Raw genomic sequence first — 7,826 nt, forward strand, 5'->3', positions numbered from 1 at the left:
CACGTTGTCCTTTTACATGTGTACAGCCTTTGTCAAAAGTTTAGAGCCCAGGGGGTTTGCTTCTGGGCCACACTGCTTTGCTCGTAATGCGTCCTCAGAGTCCCAAATCTCCTGAAGGTAAGAAGATTTTTGGTCCTTTTCCCTCCGATGCGTAGGACTTCCACGAGTGCTACAGGAGCGCCACAATAGTGCTTAGAAGCAAACCCCCTGGGCTCTGAACTTTTGACAAAGGCTGTACATGTGGTACCGTGGCAGTCCTGAGGCTGCCACAGTACCACATATGCCGCAGTGGGGTGCCTGTTTATGCGATTTTGAGGCCTAGGCTCTTTTCCCAAGTCATGCACCCCGAGCAGTTATGGTTCGACATCAATTTTAGTCCAAATCCGCCAAGGATTTCGGGGGTGACCCGGCTCAGATTCTGTCGCTTGGCTTAACGGTTGCTAAGGCAACGAGCGACGCACAAGCAAGATTTTTGCCGTACTAGTGCTAATGCCAAGTTTCACATACTGCATGCAATGAAATTCAACAATCCTATTGCAGGTTTCGGTATCACGATAAGGTTATTTGCAGAAACTGCTACTAGTTCGTGATGCGAATCTCTTTGCGTATCCGGCTCATCCTACCGGGTGTTTACTTTTAAGGCGAAAGCCTTTATAGGGTCATGGATTAGCAAAATGTCCGCAGGATTTGGCTGTCCTCAGCAAGTGTATGCGCAACCTGTCAATCACACTTAGTTGAGACCTAATTAGTAATCAGTAAAGACTTACGTTTCGTTTTTAACTAAATTCCGGCGATAGCGAAGACGTAGAATATCGTAACACGAAATTGTCACGTGACCTGCATGGGATCTGTTACGTGAAATTATCACTAACAATTGACGTCACAGGTGGCGCCACTGCTCCCCAGCTGCGCGCGCGCTCATCTGTTCTCGGTCGACGCTTGGCCCCGGACTCAACGGACGCTCGATTGCTCCGAAGCGAGTTCCTGTCTCTCCTGCTTCCAAAAAAAAAAAAAAAAGATGGCACAAAGGTGTCAAAAAGGCTTTCGCCTAAACGCACGTAAGGTGACTTAAGTGCTCAAACCGCGAAAGATACGTTGTCCGCATGTGGACTGTACGGCAAGGCAAACGTTGTAATAGAGAATTGAAAGATGAACTAAAATGAACTATTCTGCAGCTAAATATTTAGTTTTAGTGCAGAACACTGCGAAGCAAAGCCGTCGAACCGATTTTTTGAGAGACTATTTTTGGACATATATATCCTGGACCTCGACATTGTGGAGGGGATTGGCAGTTTGGCTGCAGCGCCTCTAAGCACGAATACACCTGGTTTGGTTTGGTTTATGGGGTTTAACGTCCCAAAGCGACTAAGGCTATGAGAGACGCCGTAGTGAAGGGCTCCGGAAATTTCGACCACCTGGGGTTCTTTAACGTGCACTGACATCGCACAGTACACGGGCCTCTAGAATTTCTCCTCCAAAGAAATTCTAGCCGCCGCGGCCGGGATCGAACCCGCGTCTTTCGGGTCAGCAGCCGAGCACCATAACCGCTGAGCCACCGCGGCGGCACGAATACACCTATACGGGAATAAAAAATAGCAAAACGCTGAGGCAGCGTACGAGTATCGAGCGTTTGTAATATCGAACGGATATTGCGTCATTCGACACCTTCGCGAGCGATATCCAGTACAAATTGTTCGTTATATCCGGATATCTACTTTTTTGATGTCAACGTATACAGCGCAAGAATAGAAATCGTTTGACACCACTTCGATAATGTTCTACGTAGATTAGTTTTTCTTTAATGTACTCTTGAAGTTTCACGAAGTCAAGGTTTAGGGAACCAAAGGTTGTCGGTGCGAATCCCTGTTATAAGGTATACGCTGTCATTCGACTAGTAATCTTATGCTCTGTAACGCGCTGAGTCGTTTGATGCGTTCCGAACACTACGCCAATTAGGTGGTCCACAGTCTGTGTACCAGTGGTACCACCCTTTGGTCCCACTTGAATCACCTTGTGGTATATACTTACGTAATCTTGAGTAATGCGACAATTAGTGCTCACGCTGTGAAGGAGAATAAACTGTCTTCAAGTGCACTCCCTTAAAATTCAGTGCGCTAGGGAGCTCCCTTTTTACCGTTACCTTCCTCAGTGCAGGAACAACCGAGAAGCGTGATAGTCGCGTCAACCACAACGCGCTCAAGCCGACCGGCGAGCACTCAAGTGGCGACAAGAAGCTCGTACGAAACTTGCTGTGCAAAGGGTTTATTGGCAATTCTTGTGAAAGAGACCGCGTTAGAAGGTACGGGAGTTGTTTTTTTTCTTTCTCAGAGTCAGGCATCGTGATGGGAGATGAATGCGGTGGAGTACGTTGCTCGATGAACACGTTGAATTCCGCAGCGAAGGCGATGTATGCCGTCCATGACAAGGGCCCGCCGAATGCAGTGACGTTGCACATTCCAGATGGACGAGGACAAGTAGACGCCCCGTCACAGTGCTCGTGAGGAACAGAAGGGAATCTTGCACGGCCCGCGGCTGTCACGGGCAGGACCAGATGCGAGGTCAGAAGGCGCCACGCCCGATGCACGAAACAGCAAGTCCAGTTGGCGTGTGTAGAACAGGAAAGTCAGAGCCAGCGCACCTGCAGACGCAAAAGGCGATGTAAACAAAATGACACCATCAGGGAATTCGCGCACGCACTCGGACAGCATCCAGCCAACGTTACCATAGGTCCAACAAATTTATTATACAGCAAAAAAATTAAGTCCCCTTGATATGGGCCTTTGTGGCAAGGCGAATTTCATGCAACAGAAATGGTAATAGCGCTACAGCAACACGTACACAAGAAAGACTGACGCAGTACATGCGCTAACGAGACCCTTTCGAAGGCAAAACGATATATATCTTGCAAGGCATGTTGATGCTACGATGAGAAACACAAAAGTATCGAGTTGAGAAGATGACGGGGTGGTCACACACAAAAGGGCCCTGGGTTTTCGACAGATGGTTTAGAAGAACGTCAGTTTGGGCTAGATGGTGCATTATTTGAGACAGAAATAATGCACCATCTAGCCCAAATTGACGCGAATTTCATGGTTAGCTTGCGTGCGCGGTCGGCAACGAGTGGCCGGACGTTTACCCTGTGGCAAATGGCTCATACATACAACGCAAACAAAACAGAGGGTGAGTGCTATTAATAAATTATAGCTGATCAGTTTGGCCTCAGAGAAAACAAATGTCTGTACGCTGTTTGCTCACTTGGGGTAGACATTGAAGGCGGCAGCTCCATACGTCACGCCGGCTGTAGCTCCGAGGTGGCAGCACTGGAGCCCTCGCAGCGGCGACGACAGTCAGGAAGCAGCAGGCCACCGCGTCCATGTCCCAGAGGCACTGACTCGGGGCCCTCGTTGCGTTGACAGGAAGCAGCACGGTGGAAACCGTTGGTGTCCACGCCCAGTAGGCCCCAGGAAGGAGATGACGAAGCCCGCTTGCCGCGTTGCAGCACCGGCGATTAGAATGGTATTCTGCACAAGTCTTCAAGGAGTTCATGTGCCACGTCGTTGTGGCATGTCAGTCCTTGCTTCGCATTTCCCTTCTGAGCACGTTCCACAAGTCTCCTTGGTTTCTCTTTCTAGTATCTCTTATTCCTTATTATAGGAGGAAGCACTGACCATCTCTATGCAATCGAATAGAAAAACTGAAAGGCTCAGATATGGACATACAATTGAAATACGTTAGGAAACAAGAAAGGCGGGGAAAGAAGATGGGAAGGAGACAAATAGAGACGAAAGTATTTAAGAAAGCAACCTTGCACACCACAAAAGAGCCGGACTGACGTCCACCTTGCCTGGTGAAGAGGCCCCTTGAAGGTATGCAAAAGGTGTTAATTAGCACATACAGGTGATCAGGAATGACTGCACTGACGAGAAGGTCTGTGTTTTTGAATTGCACAGGCAAAACAGTTTGCAAAAAACGAGAGAATGAGCGATTTGGATCCAATTGTTGTGTAGTTTGTAAAGTAACGCAAAACATCTGGGAATTCGTGCACAAACAACGATGAAAGGCGAAATTTATAAAAATGAAAAGGGAAACACCTTTAGCCCGTGGTGATGTTGCCGAGAGGCTTGACGAAAAGGAAGTATTTGCGGATGTGAAGAATATTACGAACACAAAAGTAATGCTGACTGTTTGAAAGCTGACAATTAGATGCAATACATGCACGGCATGGGCGCATGCGGTGAACTGCAAACTCTGGAGTGTGGCCATAAATAAGGACGCTACCTGCAGCTGGATTGGGTGAAATAGGTGCGATGTATGCAAGACATGTACGAATGTGGTGAAGTGCAAATAAACTTTGGAGTACACTAGCTGCAGCCAGATTGGGCGAAATTAAGTGTAACGTGGGTGATTGGTAACAACACGACTAAGCAAGACAGACAAGCGCGAAAGGAATCTGTATTGAATGCAGGATGAACAGACCTAGTGTTATGTGGGCCATCGACTGTTGCAGACCCGCAACACAGACTTGGAGGGAGGAGGCATCGTACGTGTGGCAGAAATGGAATATCTTGCGTGGTGCACGGATACCGGACAGGGCCAGAGATCCGAGCTCGTGCTTTCCGAGGCGGCTCCGAGAACATAAGTCATTGCATCTGCAAAGACAAGTGGAAAACATGGATGTCGTGTGCATGTTATAGGGGCTTCCGAAGACACTTTGCACACTCTCCTTACAGTCGGGAGGAAAAGTGGCGTATGCCATGCAGGCTTCGATTCGGTTGAACTGACCACCCTACTCATGGCGTCAAGAGAGCGAAAAAGATGAACAAGGCAGGAAGGGAACGTCTTGCGTCGTGCACGGATTCCGGACCGAGGCCACAGATCCGAGACTGGACTTGCCTAGTCGGCTCCGTGCTGTCCGTGTCCAAGTGAGACCCTAAGCCGGTATATCTGCAAAGATAAAAGAGGTACATTTGCCAAAGGCAACCACATATGGAAACGACTTAACAGCGCTACAACAGACGGGGCAGAAAAGAACAGACATATACTCTGTGTTCTCTTCTGTCCCGTCTGTTATAGCGCTGTTCAGCCGTTTCCATCGACATGCACAAACCAGACCTATTAGGCACTCTTCTTGCAACCATGGACGTCGTAAGCATTCAAAGTCGTCCGAGGGTCACACTGCACACTGGCTGCACTGTCGGAAACATACGTGGAGTATGCCACACCAAGTTCGACTAAACTACATCCTCGGACCCGTTCAGCAGCGCCTGGTGCTAATCCAGACTTAGGGGGCACCGCTTTCATCTGCAGCCATGCCAGTTTTCTCGTTTCGGTAAGTCCGGATCCTGCTTACCGAAAACGCAGAAAACTACGCTGCGATGCAGTGCAGTCGAACCACCCGACAGTGCAGCGTTTGTGGTGGGAGTCAGCAGCAAGGCGAGGCAGGAAGGGAACGTCTTGCGTCGGTCATGGATGCCTGACCGAGACCAGAGTTCTGACCTCGCACCTGCTGAGTCGGCTCCGTGCTGTCCTTATCCAAGGGAGGCCCTAAGCCGGCATATCTGCAAAGATAAAAAAGGTACATTTGTCAAAGGAAACCACAGATGGAAACGACTGAACAGCGCGAGCAGACGAGAGAAAAGAACACAGACATGTTCTGCATGCACCAACCTGATCGATAAAGCCCTCTTCTCGCATATGGATGTCGTGAGCATTCCGAAGTCGTCCGAGGGTCACACTGCACACTGGCTGCACTGTCGGAAACATACGTGGAGTATGCCACACCAAGTTCGACTAAACTACGTCCTCGGACCCCTTGAGCAGCGCCTGTTGCTGATTCAGACTTAGGGGGTACCGCTTTCGTCTGCAGCCATGCCAGTTTTCCCGTATCGATAAGTGGCGGTCCTGCTTACCGAAAACGTAGAAAACGACTCTGCGATGCAGTGCAGTCGAACCACCCGACAGTACAGCGTTTGTGACCGGAGGCAGAGGGTGCGTGAAGACCCGCAACTGACATGCCGGGCCAGATGTCAGCGCGGGCCGAATGTACCAGTGCCGTTGGATCAAGTATGAGATTGATGGCTGGAGTTGGCATATCTGCAAAGAGAAAAAAAAAAGAGGTGACAGACACGCAAACATACCGCAGTTGCACATTACTCACCGTGGCAGCAGAGTGAGTGCGACTCAAGCCTTGCCTGAAAAAAGTAAGAAAAACGAACAGACCTTGGCTGCAGCGGAAACACGATGTGCCGCAGACCGTAGGCAGCGTCCGTTCTTCAGAGTGGCTGGGTGAGAATGGCGAGAATTTCCGAGCGGCGTGTACGGCCACAAACCACATGTCGCTCGAGAGAATATACGCGCCTGGGCGTTCGGTGGAACGACATGGTGGCTTGGTCGCAACGCCGTTCGGAACGAGTTTTTTGTTTCGTGACGCAAACGGTAGCGAGCTCTGATATCTAAACCTGCCTAGTGTGAGCTAAGCCTAAAGCTGTATACGCGCCCCAAATTCTAGCTCGCCCCGCTTCCGTCACGAACAAGAAACCCGATGGCGACAGCCCATGAAACCTCATGCTGCGTGTTGCTTGCTCGTTATTATCCAATGCTCGCGGAAACATCGCGAGTGAACGTTAATTTCGCTCTAACAGAACAGAGCAGGTTTCACGGACACATGTCGCCGTCGCCGCGAGGCCTTGCCCCGCACTCACCTTCGGTGCCGACGGCCTGGCTCGGAGAGGCGTATTCCTCGGCAGTCGTCGGTCCGTCGTGAGTGCAACGGCTCCTATGCGTCTCCGGTAGACGGTGAAGACGACAGCAACCCACTGGTACCGGGCACAAACTCACATTGAGAAGCACTGCCGCTTGTACGGCGAAAATAACTGCTCGTGGCTAGCATCAGCGATGAAAGAACGGTGATCTCTGTCGGTCGCATTTTTTACCCGCGAGGCAGCTGCTTGCGCATGCGCGTTACTGTTGGCTGCAAGTCTTTTCAAAGGCGGTCTGCGCTGACGCACTTATCAGCAATAGAAAATTTCGCACTGGAAGCAGGCGCCGGGAACAGTGACTGTGCACTGGGCCGCGCCGCTGCTTCCATGGGCAGACGGCACTTCGTCGCGTTTCTTGCGGCCATACTTTTTTCTTTGTGTTTTATTTGTCTGCCCCTGGCACCGCTCGATGAAGTGATATCAAGACTGCTTCAGACGCGCAGGTATTGCTATGCATGCGCATTCTAGAGCTTGGGCGGCGTTTTTACGGCTTGTCCTGCGCTTAGAACAAACGGTCTAAAAGGATAGGAACCATTCTCGCATCTCTTCGTATTAATTAAACAAAAAACCTAATGGGCTCCCAACTTCTGCCCGGTTGAACGAAGCGCCATCAAAAACCATACAGACAGTCGTGCATAATCCATCCAAACGGCAAGACACTGTACGTTCTATTTTTCTGATTTCTTCTTCTGCACCCGTTCTAAATTGGCCGTAGTGTTAGCTCTTGCAGAAGTGCGAACGCGAAGACACGAGGACGGACACACAGAAACAGGACTGGCGCCAACTGCCAACTTAGTTTATAGCTGATATTTACTGAGTTTTGGTAGTTAATTGACGCCAGTTTTGTCTATTGTTCTTCATCGTGTCTGCGCGCCAGTTCACATTTCTGCAATTATGTCTCTTTACAACCAAATAGCTCAGACTTCAGTATTGCTAGTTGGCTCTTCGTGCGTTCCTCTTATTTTCTTGCTTGATTGCTTCTGCTAACGTCTATGTGACGGGTTCACCGCCCTATACTGAGGGCGGGTGGCCTTTTGCTTCGGTTGTCTTCAACGGGTAGCAGTCCCT

General features: G+C 49.9%; 1 long non-coding RNA gene across 2 annotated transcripts; it reads right to left on the minus strand.

Moving 5' to 3' along the window:
• Positions 1-2,246: 2,246 nt before the first annotated feature.
• LOC149332512 (uncharacterized) lies at positions 2,247-6,939 on the minus strand. 2 transcript variants are annotated; one of them, XR_016285235.1, is made up of 4 exons: positions 5,668-6,939; positions 4,783-5,544; positions 3,256-4,649; positions 2,247-2,638 (listed from the first exon to the last, which is right to left on the minus strand). It is a non-coding gene; the product is annotated as an uncharacterized LOC149332512 (long non-coding RNA). The 2 variants fall into 2 exon arrangements; XR_016285234.1 differs by having other exon boundaries at positions 4,783-5,558.
• Positions 6,940-7,826: the final 887 nt, after the last annotated feature.

The sequence above is a fragment of the Amblyomma mixtum genome, chromosome 8 (assembly GCF_055824585.1).
Source record: "Amblyomma mixtum isolate Tamu chromosome 8, ASM5582458v1, whole genome shotgun sequence".
In the NCBI taxonomy this organism is placed as follows: domain Eukaryota; kingdom Metazoa; phylum Arthropoda; class Arachnida; order Ixodida; family Ixodidae; genus Amblyomma; species Amblyomma mixtum.